At 37.4% G+C, this 11,021-nt stretch overlaps 1 pseudogene; it reads right to left on the bottom strand.

Annotated features, from left to right (window-relative positions):
- Positions 1 to 248: 248 nt before the first annotated feature.
- On the bottom strand, positions 249 to 1,200 carry LOC110151522 (olfactory receptor 9K2-like; annotated as a pseudogene).
- Between the last annotated feature and the right edge of the window lie 9,821 nt (positions 1,201 to 11,021).

Here is an 11,021-nt window from a genome sequence, read left to right as displayed (position 1 = left end):
AGGTAATCATGATCATTATCTGAAATGAAGATGAACATGAAATGAAGTACAGAGAAAGTAATTTCATTCCAAAATCAACAGCCTGACAGAACATAGTCCAAATGTACTCTTTGGCAGGAAGTATATAGAATTCAAACAAATAGTCTCTAAGAGTAATGGGTACATTTTTTTTTTAATCAGTCCTTTCCCAGGTTGTTATAAAACTTGGTGCTTTCAGTTATATTACATTTACTTACTTCTATTTTCAGTTAATACAGAATTAAATAAAAATAGTTTTTTGCCCAGGATCTTCCTCAGAGCTTCTTTGACGTCTTTGTTTCTCAGAGAGTAAATCAAAGGATTCAACATGGGAGTGACTAGGGTGTAACACAAGGAGGCCACTTTACTCAGCTCAGGAAATCGGTCAGGGATGACATACATAAAAACGATGGCACCATACAGGACACTCACAACTCCCAGGTGGGAGCTGCAAGTGGAGAAGACTTTCTTTCGCCCCTCAGTGGAGCGTATTTTTAGAACTGTGGATACAATATATATATAAGACACAATAATGACAATTATGGTAGGCAAAATGATAATGCTGCATAAGAAAAAGGATACCATATTAGGAATGTAGAGATCAGAACAAGAAATCCTCTGAAGTGGACGATAATCACAGTAAAAGTGGTCAATGGCCCGAGAAGCACAAAAGGATAAAGTAAATGTCATGCTGGTCTCAAGAACTGAGCTGATACAGCCACAAAAATAGGAACCAGCCACCAACTGAACACAGACACGTGTTGACATCTGGACCGTGTAGAGGAGTGGGTTGCAGATGGCAATGAAGCGGTCATAAGCCATGACTGCCAGGAGAAACCCCTCAGTCACAATGAAGAGGGCAAAGAGAAAGAGCTGGGTCACACAGCCTGCAAAGGAGATGGACTTGCTCTCAGACCAGAAGTTGATCATAGCCTTGGGTGCAATAACAGAAGAATAGAAGAGATCAACGAAGGACAGGTTGCCTAGGAAGAAATACATTGGTGTGTTCAGCTGGGGATCAGTCATTATAATGACCATCATGCCAATGTTCCCTAGAAGGATCACGGCATAGACAAGCAGAAAAAGCAGGAAGAGGAGAATGTGGAGCTCTAGGTGGACTCTGAAGCCGACAAGAATGAAGTCGGTCACTTCTGAGTGGTTGCTTGTTCCCCTGTCGTCCATGGCAGAAACCTGCTGAGAGGCACAAGGCAAAATAAATGAAATTGTGGCTTTGACTCTAGTGCTATCAATACTCTCTAGATGTAAAATTAAATTGTTTGCAGTTTAATGAGATATTGCATACAAATAAATTTTAATATCAGGAAGATGCAAGAATTTGAAGTAGATGTCATTAGGCTTCTTAAGCTGTTATTCTATTAAACAGCAAAAGATGTTCTTTGGTTATTTTATTAAATCATATGTGGCATGGATTTCTGCAAGAAATTGGCATATTTTATTGCCTAAAATTACTCACATTCTAAATTTCTACTCTTAGTATATTTATAGGTAAGAGATTTTCTTCATTTAAAATAGCAGTATTTCATATTATCTAACATAGGAGCAATTAATCTAATCTTTAAGATTGTATTTATAACCATTATGATAGCTACATCAGTGTTTTGACTCATTACATGACAGTAGTAAATATATAAAAAATATTTTTACCTTATTTTAGCTCAATATATGTAGTTTTCCTTATTGTAGCCATCTTTGAAAACCGAATAAAAATAGTTGTTATTGGTATGTTAATAACACACAAAAATGACCCTTAGAAGATAAAGTTCTCCAAAGCTATTTTGAAACAGTATTCTTTTCTCAGGTCAACTCCATTATCCCAAATATACACATTTTTATTGTAACATTATAAATACTTCTTTTCCATTAATAGTCAAGTAAAAAAATCATAATCATTTAGCCCTCTTTTTGAAGCAGAGAGAAGGTAGCAAATATTCCAATCCTTATACTGCAATGAATCACTTTCTACCAAGGCTCCATCAGTTTAAGAGATCTCACTATTTAAACAATGCAAGTAAACTTCACTGACTTCCAGACAGGAAAATTCCTTTCCTAAATTCTGTTATACTGGATGTGTCAAGATAAAGATAAGTGGGTAATTACAGTTATTTAAAGCCCACAGCAACTTGGATTGTCCAGAGTCCATGATCATGAGCTACAGTATCAGCCGTGATGTTTATGATGTCCTTAGTTATTTATAAGCCTGTGAAACCTTCCTCAGGATATTTCAGCACTGAGGTTTTACTCATCCCCTGTGATGGATTCCACTGGGAGAGGAGTAGCAGTAAAGAACCTGCCTGCTAATGCAGGAGACATAAGTGACACAGGTTCAATCCCTGGGTCAGGTAGATCCCCTGGAGAAGGTCATGGCAACCTACTCTAGTATTCATGCCTGGAGAATCCTATTGACAGAGGATCCTGGTGGGATACAGTCCACAGGGTCTCAAAGAGTTGGACATGACTGAAGTGACTTGGCACATACACAATCGTAAAGTCAATTATGGTGACATAAGTGCAGACTCTTGGGCTATTGTCTATGAGGACTTAAGTAACCTTAGGTACAAACAAATGGTCTAATAATAGTTAAAAGCAAGGGACTTTCCCTTCTCTAGTTGTGTATATCCTTTGGGAAAGCCTTCTGTACTTTATTTTCTTCACTGACAAAGAAAAACTTTCCAGTATTATCACATAGATATTCATAGACATAGAAAAGAGATTTAAAAGTTTGTACTATATGAAACAAGTTTTAGATAAATATATTTTAAACTATGTAGTAAAGTATTCTTGCTATTTTAAAAAGAGAAAAATTCACTTGAAATTATGATTGTCTGTATTTCTTGATATAGCTATAATTTATGATACGACAAATGCCCTCTAAACCACAAATTCAAAGTCAGATAATGGTTGCTGATTCTGTTCTCCTATATTTAAATACCCAACAGAAAATATACTGGAGGAAATGAGCATTCAATTAAATTATCTTTATATCTTTAGTAAAATATTTATGAGATTAGAATCTTTATTTAAAAATTCCTTCAAAACTACAATGTGATTAAAAGACTACATTAAAATCACAGACATACTACTCTATTTAATAAGTCAAATTTGATAATGTCATTTTCTTAAATATTTTAAGTCAATTTTCATATTATTTTTTAAAAAATCAGTTTTAAAATTAAAAAGTGTGTTTAGAATTTATCTGGGTTTCTTAAGTGTATAGGGAGCAAAAACAATGTGAGACCAGATACTCTCTTTATTACAAGTGAATATTAGTAAAAGTTTAATCAGTTTAGGCTTCCCTGGTGGCTCAGTTGGTAAAGAATCCGCCTGTAATGCAGGAGACCTGGGTTCAGTCCCTGGGTTGGGAAGATCCCCTGGAGGAGGGCATGGCAACCCACTCTGGTATTCTTGCCTGCGGAGAATCCCCATGGACAGAGGAGCCTGGTGGGCTACAGTCCATGGGGTTGCAAAGAGTTGGACATGACTGAGCAACTAAGCACAATCAGTTTAGGAAGAGAAGGTACTTTAGGAATTTTAAACAGGAAAAAATTAACTAAGGTTAGCTAAGGCTTATTGGTCATCTGGAAAAGGTCAGTTATCATTCTAATCCCAAAGAAAGGCAATGCCAAAGAATGCTCAAACTACTGCACAGTTGCACTCATCTCACATGCTAGTAAAGTATTGCTCAAAACTCTCCAAGTCAGGCTTCAACAGTATGTGAACTGTGAACTTCTACATGTTCAAGCCAGATTTAGAAAAGGCAGAGGAACCACAGATCAAATTGCCAACATCTGCTGGATCATCGAAAAAGCAAGAGAGCTCCAGAAAAATATCTACTTCTGCTATATTGACTATGCAAAAGCCTTTGATTGTGTGGATCACAACAAAATGGAAAATTCTTCAAGAGATGGGAATATCAGACCATCTGACCTGCTTCTTGAGAAATCTGTATGCAGGTCAGGAACCAACAGGCAGAACTGGACATGAAACAACAGACTGGTTCCAAATAGAAAAAGGAGTATGTCAAGGCTGTATATTGTCACCCTGCTTATTTAACTTATATGCAGAGTACATCATGAGAAATGCTGGGCTGGATGAAGCACAAGCTGGAATCAAGATTGAATCAAGATTGCTGGGAGAAATATGAATAACCTCAGATATGCAGATGACACCACCCTTATGGCAGAAATTGAAAAGGAACTTTAGTCTAAAGAGGCTCCTTTTTAGAGCCTCTTGATGAAAGTGAAAGAGGAGAGTGAAAAAGTTGGCTTAAAGCTCAACATTCAGAAAACTAAGACCATGGCATCTGGTCCCATCACTTCATGGCAAATAGATGGGGAAACAATGGAAACAGTGACAGACTTTATTTTTTGGGGCTCCAAAATCACTGCAGATGGTGACTGCAGCCATGAAACTTAAAAGACACTTACTCCTTGGAAGGAAAGTTATGACCAACCTAGACAGCATATTAAAAAGCAGAGACATTACTTTGCCAACAAAGATCCATCTAATCGAGCTTATGGTTTTTCCAGTAGTCATGTATGGATGTGAGAGTTGGACTATAAAGAAAGCTGAGCACAGAAGAATGGATGCTTTTGAACTGTGGTGTTGGAGAAGACTCTTGAGAGTCCCTTGGACTGCAAGGAGATCCAACCAGTCCATCCTAAAGGAGATCAGTCCTTGATATTCATTGGAAGGACTGATATTGAAGCTGAAACTCCAATACTTTGACCACTTGATGCAAAGAACTGACTCACTGGAAAAGACCCTGATGCTGGGAAAGATTGAAGGTGGGAGGAGAAGGGGACGACAGAGGATGAGATGGTTGGATGACATCATCAACTCAATGGACATAAGTTTGAGTAAACTCTGGGAGTTGGTGATGGACAGGGAGACCTGGCGTGCTGCAGTTCAATGGTGTCACAAAGAGTTGGTCACGACTGAGCGACTGAACTGAACTGAACTGAACAGATTGGTTATCTGTATGTTTTTTTGAAAAATGGCTATTCAGGTCCTCTGCCTGCTTTTTAATCAAGTTGTCTTCTTATTTTTCTTTTTCTTTTTTTTTGAAGTTGAATGGCATGAGTTTTTTTGTGTTTTGGATATTATCCTTTTATCAGATATACTCTTCACAAATATTGTCTCTTTTTCAGTAGGCTGCCCTTTCATTATATTGATAGTTTCCTTCATTCTGCAAGAGATTTTTGTCTTGATGTAGTCTCGTTTGTTTATTTTTACTTTTGTTACCCTTGCCAGAGGAGACACATCAAAAATATATTGCATAGACTGAGGTAAAAGAACAAACTGTCTATGGCTTCCTCCAAGAATTTTATGGTTTCAGATCCTTTTTAAGTTTTAAGTCCAATTCAATTTATTTTTGTATATGGTATGAGGAAGTAAATCAATATGATTCTTTTGCATGTAGCTATGCAGGTTTCTTGGAGAAGGCAATGGCAACCCACTCCAGTACTCTTTCCTGGAAAATCCCATGGATAGAGGAGCCTGGTAGGCTGAAGTCCATGGGGTCTCTAGGAGTCGGACACGGCTGAGCGACTTCACTTTCCCTTTTCGCTTTCATGCATTGGAGAAGGAAATGGCAACTCACTCCAGTATTCTTGCTTGGAGAATCCCAGGGACGGGGGAGCCTCTTGGGCTGCCGTCTATGGGATCGCACAGAGTCGGACACGGCTGAAGTGACTTAGCAGCAGCAGCATGCAGGTTTCTCAACACCATGTATCGAAGAATCTGTCTTTTCCCCATTGTGTATTCTTGCCTCCTTTATTGTAGATTAATTGACATATAAACCTGGATTTACTTCTGGGCTTTTTATTCTGTTCCATTGACCTGTGTGTCTATTTTTGTGCCAGTACTATACTGTTTTGATTACTTACCTCTGTAGTATAGATTGAAATAAAGGATAACAACATTTTCAGTTTTGTCCTTCTTCTTAAGATAATTTTGGCAATTTGGGAACTTTTATTAATGTGCTTCCATACAAATTTTAGAACTACTTGTTGTATCCTGTTTAAATATACCATTAGCATTTAAATAGGGATTGTACTGGATCTGTAGGTTTTCTTGTGTAGTATGGTCATTTTAACACATTAATTCTTCTGATCTGTGAGTATGGTGTATCTTTCTGCTTGTTTGTGTTGTTTTCAATTTCTTTTATCAATGTCTTACATTTTTCCAAGTTCAGATCTTTTATCTCCTTAGTTAGATTTAAACCTAGATGCTTTATTATTTTTGATACAATTATAAATTGGATTTTAAAAAATTCTTTCTTGTTCATGGTTGGTATATAGAAACACTACAGAATTCTGTATATTAAGTTTTTTTATCTGGTAATTTTATTGAATTCATTTATTAAGTCTCACAGTTTTTTGGCTGACATCTTTAGGATTTTCTGTGTAGAGTGTCATATCATTGCAAATATTAACAGTTTATTTCTTTCTTTCCAAATTGGATTACTTTATTTTCCTTGTCTGATCATCTTGCCCATTCCTAATTTAGAAGAAGTACCTTCAACTTTTCACCATGAAGCATAGAGTGGTTGGGGGTTTGTTACATATGGCCTTTATTATGTTGAGATAAGATGACTCTAGATCTTCATTGTTGATCATTTCAGGGACAATGGATGTTGAATCATGTCAAAAGATTTTTCTGTATCCAGTCAGATGATCATATAACTTTTATTTTCAATTAGTGATGGGGTGATCACATTGAACAGTCGACTGACTTATCCTTGCATGTATGGATAAATCCCACTTGAAGATGGTGTATGATACTTTTAATCTATTGTTGAAAATTTTTTGTTGATATCTTGTGGAAGATTTTTGCATCTATATTTAACAGTGATGTTGGCCTTTACTTTTCTTCTGTTTTGGTGTCATGCCTGGTTTTGTCATCAGGGTGATGATGTTGGCCTCATTCAACTAGTTTGAAAGTTGTTCCTTCCTCTTCAATTTTTGGAATAGTTTGAGAAGGATAGGTGTTAACACTCCTTGAAATGTTCAGTAGTATTCACCTGTGGAAGTGTCTGGTCTGGAATTCTGCTTTTTGGGAGGTTGTTATTACTGATTAAATTTAATTACTGGCAATCAGTCTTTCATTTTTTTCTTTTTTCTTGATATAGTCTTAGGAGATTATACATTTCTAGGAATTTGTTCTAAGTTGTTCATTTTATTGGTATATGCTTGTTCTTAGTAATGTTTTATTATTCTTTTTGGGACTTCCCTGATTGCTCAACAGTAAAGAAGCTGCCTGCAATGTAGGAGACACAGGAAATGTGAGTTCAATCCCTGGGTCAGTAGGATCTCTTGAAGGAGGGCATGGCAACCCTCTCCAGTATTGTTGCCTAGAGAATCCCACTGACAGAGTGGCCTGGTGTACTACAATCCAAAGGTCACAAAGAGTCAGATACGACTGAGCAGTAAGCATCTAATTCTTTGTATTTCTGTGGTTTGTCTGTAATTTTTTTTTCCTTTGGTTTCAGATTTAATATATTTGAGTTCTCTTTTTTCTGATGAGTCTGATCAAAAGTTTATCAATTTTGTTTATCTTTTCAAAGCACTGATCTTTGTTTCATTTGTTTCTATTGTTTGTTAGTCTCAATTTTATCTATCAATTCTAATCTTTTTTTCTTTCTTACTACTTACTTTGTAGTAGTCTTTATTTATTCTTTTTTTTTTCCTTTAAAGTTCTTTTAGGTATAAGATTAGATCATTTCTTTGAGATTTTTCTTCCTTTGTACCATTACAACCTTCCCTCTTGGGACTTCTTTACCTGCTTCCCATAGTTTGATTCATTGTTTCTCACTTTTGTTTTTCTCCCATTACTTTTGATTTCCTCTTCATTTCTGCACTGAGTCATTGGTTATTTAGTAGCATATTGCTTCATCTCCACATGTTTATTTTTTTTTCTTATAGTTGATTTCTGCATGCATGCATGCATGCTGATTCACTTCAGTCTTGTCTGACTCTTTATGATCTTATGTACCATCGCCTGCCAAGTCCCTCTGTCTATAAAAATTTTCCCAGCAGTATACTGGAGTGAGTTGCCATGCCCTCCTTCAAGGAATCTTCTCAACCCAGGGATTGAACCTGACTCTCCTGCATCTCCTTCACTGCAGGCAGATTCGTTACCACTGAGCCACGAGGGAAGCCCATAGTTGATTTCTAGTCTCATACTACTGTAGTCACAAAAGATGCTTAATATTATTCCAATCTTCTTAAATAGACTCGTTTTGTGACCTAGAATTTGAACTGTCCTGAAATGCTCTGTGTACACATGAAAACAGTGTGAATTTATATATAAGGGAAATATATATCTACCAGTTCAGTTCAGTTGCTCAGTCATGTCCAACTCTTTGTGACCCCATGAACTGCAGCACGCCAGGCTTCCCTGTCTGTCCATCACCCAACTCCCAGAGCCTGCTCAAACTCATGTCCATTGAGTCAGTGATGCCATCCAACCATCTCATCCTCTGTCGTTCCTTTCTCCTCCCACCTTCAATCTTTCCCAGCATCAGGATCTTTTCCAATGAGTCAGTTCTTTGCATCAAGTGGCCAAAGTATTGAAGTTTCAGCTTCAGCATCAGTCCTTCCAATGAATATTCAGGACTGATTTCCTTTAGAATTGACTGGTTTGATCTCTTTGCAGTCCAAGGGACTCTAAAAAACCATGACTTTGGCTAGATGGACCTTTGTCGGCAACATAATGCCTCTGCTTTTTAATATGCTGTCTAGGTTGGCCATAGCTTTTCTTCCAAGGAGCAAGCGTCTTTTAATTTCATGACTGCAGTCACCATCTGAGTGATTTTGGAGCTCCCCAAAATAAAGTCTGTCACTGTTTCCATTGTTTCCTCATCTATTTGCCATGAAGTGATAGGACTGTATGCCATGATCTTCATTTTTTGAATATTGAGTTTTAAGCCAGCTTTTTCACTCTCTTCTTTCACTTTCATCAAGAGGCTCTTTAGTTCATATATATATGGGGAACATGGTTTTGATACCGAGTCAGGAAGATGCCCTGGAGAAGGAAATGCCAACCCTCTCCAGTATTCTTGCATGGAATTCCCACGGACAGAGGAGTCTGTTTGGCTACAAGTCCAAGGGGTCACACAGTTGGACACAACTTAGTGATTAAACCACCAACAACAAATAGTTATAACTATATCTATGCGTGCTGAGTCGCTTCAGTCATGTCTAACTCTTTGCAACCCTATGGATTCTGTCAGGCTCCTCTGTCCATGGGATTCTCCAGGCAAGAATACTGGAGTGAGTTTCCCTGCCCTCCGTATCTATATCACCTATATCTCTTCTGCTTATTTAACTTATATGCAGAGTACATCATGAGAAATGCTGGGCTGGAAGAAACACAAGCTCGAATCAAGATTGCTGGGAGAAATATCAATAACCTCAGATACGCAGATGACACCACCTTATGGCAGAGAGTGAAGAGGAACTAAAAAGCCTCTTGATGAAAGTGAAAGAGGAAGGTGAAAAAGTTGGCTTAAAGCTCAACATTCAGAAAACTAAGATCATGGCATCTGGCCCCATCACTTCATGCAAAATAGATGGGGAAGCAGTGGAAACAGCGTTAGACTTCATTTTTTTTTTTTTTTTGGCTCCAAAATCACTGCAGATGGTGATTGCAACCATGAAATTAAAAGATGCTTACTCCTTGGAAGGAAAGTTATGACCAACCTAGATAGCATATTAAAAAGCAGAGACATTACTTTGCCAACAAAAGTCTGTCTAGTCAAGGCTATGGTTTTTCCAGTGGTCATGTATGGATGTGAGAGTTGGACTATAAAGAAAGCTGAGTGCCGAAGAATTGATACTTTTGAACTGTGGTGCTGGAGAAGACTCTTGAGAGTCCCTTGGACTGCAAGGAGATCCAACCAGTCCATCCTAAAGGAGATCAGTCCTGGGTGTTCATTGGAAGGACTGATGTTGAAGCTGAAACTCCAATACTTTGGCCACCTCATGCAAAGAGTTGACTCATTGGAAAAGACCCTGATGCTGGGAGGGATTGGGGGCAGGAGGAGAAGGGGACGACAGAGGATGAGATGGTTGGATGGCATCACCAACTCGATGGACATGATATTGCATAAACTCCAGGAGTTGGTGATGGACAGGGAGGCCTGGTGTGCTAAGATCCATGGGGTCACAAAGAGTCGGACATGACTGAGCTACTGAACTGAACTTCACTGAATCTCTATATCTATATATACACATATAAATTTCTTCTCATCTAAGGTGTCATTTAAGGTCAGTGTTTTCTGACTGATTTTCTTTTGGGCTGACCTGTCCTTTGATATATGTGGGATGTTATCATCCCCTACTCTTATTGTGTTTTTGTCAATTTATCCCTTTATGTTTGTTAGTATTTGCTTTATATATTTAGTTGTTCTGCTACTGGGTACATACATATATTTATAATTGTTATATTTTCTTTCACAAGTGATACTTTAATAACTCTGTAGTGTTGTTTATTGTCTTGTTACTATCTCAGCTTTACAGTCTATTTTGTCTGAAGTAAGTATTGTCACCTGAACTTTTGTTTGCTTCCAATTGCATGGAATACCTTTTTTTATCCCTACACTTTCAGTCTATTTATCTTTAGATCTGAAGTGAGTCTTTTGTAGGCAGCATATATAAGACCTTGTTTTTGTATCCTTTCAGTCACTTTATCTCCTTGGACTGGAGCGTTTAGTCCATTTATATTTAAAGTCATTATGGATATATATACACTTATGGTGACTTCTTCATTATTCTCTGGTTGCATTTCATTCCTTTATTCTTTTGCTCCTCTCCATTGTGATTTAATGACTATCTTTAGAGCTATTTTTGGATTCCTTTCTTTGTTTTGTGTGCATATGTGTTGTAAGATTTTTATTTGTTTTTACCATGAGGTTCACATATAACAACACTTTTAACTACATTTCTGTTTATCTATCTATAGATATCTCTCTCTGTACATAA

This window comes from Odocoileus virginianus, unplaced genomic scaffold (genome assembly GCF_023699985.2).
Source record: "Odocoileus virginianus isolate 20LAN1187 ecotype Illinois unplaced genomic scaffold, Ovbor_1.2 Unplaced_Contig_59, whole genome shotgun sequence".
Classification (NCBI taxonomy): Eukaryota; Metazoa; Chordata; class Mammalia; order Artiodactyla; family Cervidae; genus Odocoileus; species Odocoileus virginianus.
This window is presented reverse-complemented; position numbering and strand designations above follow the sequence as displayed.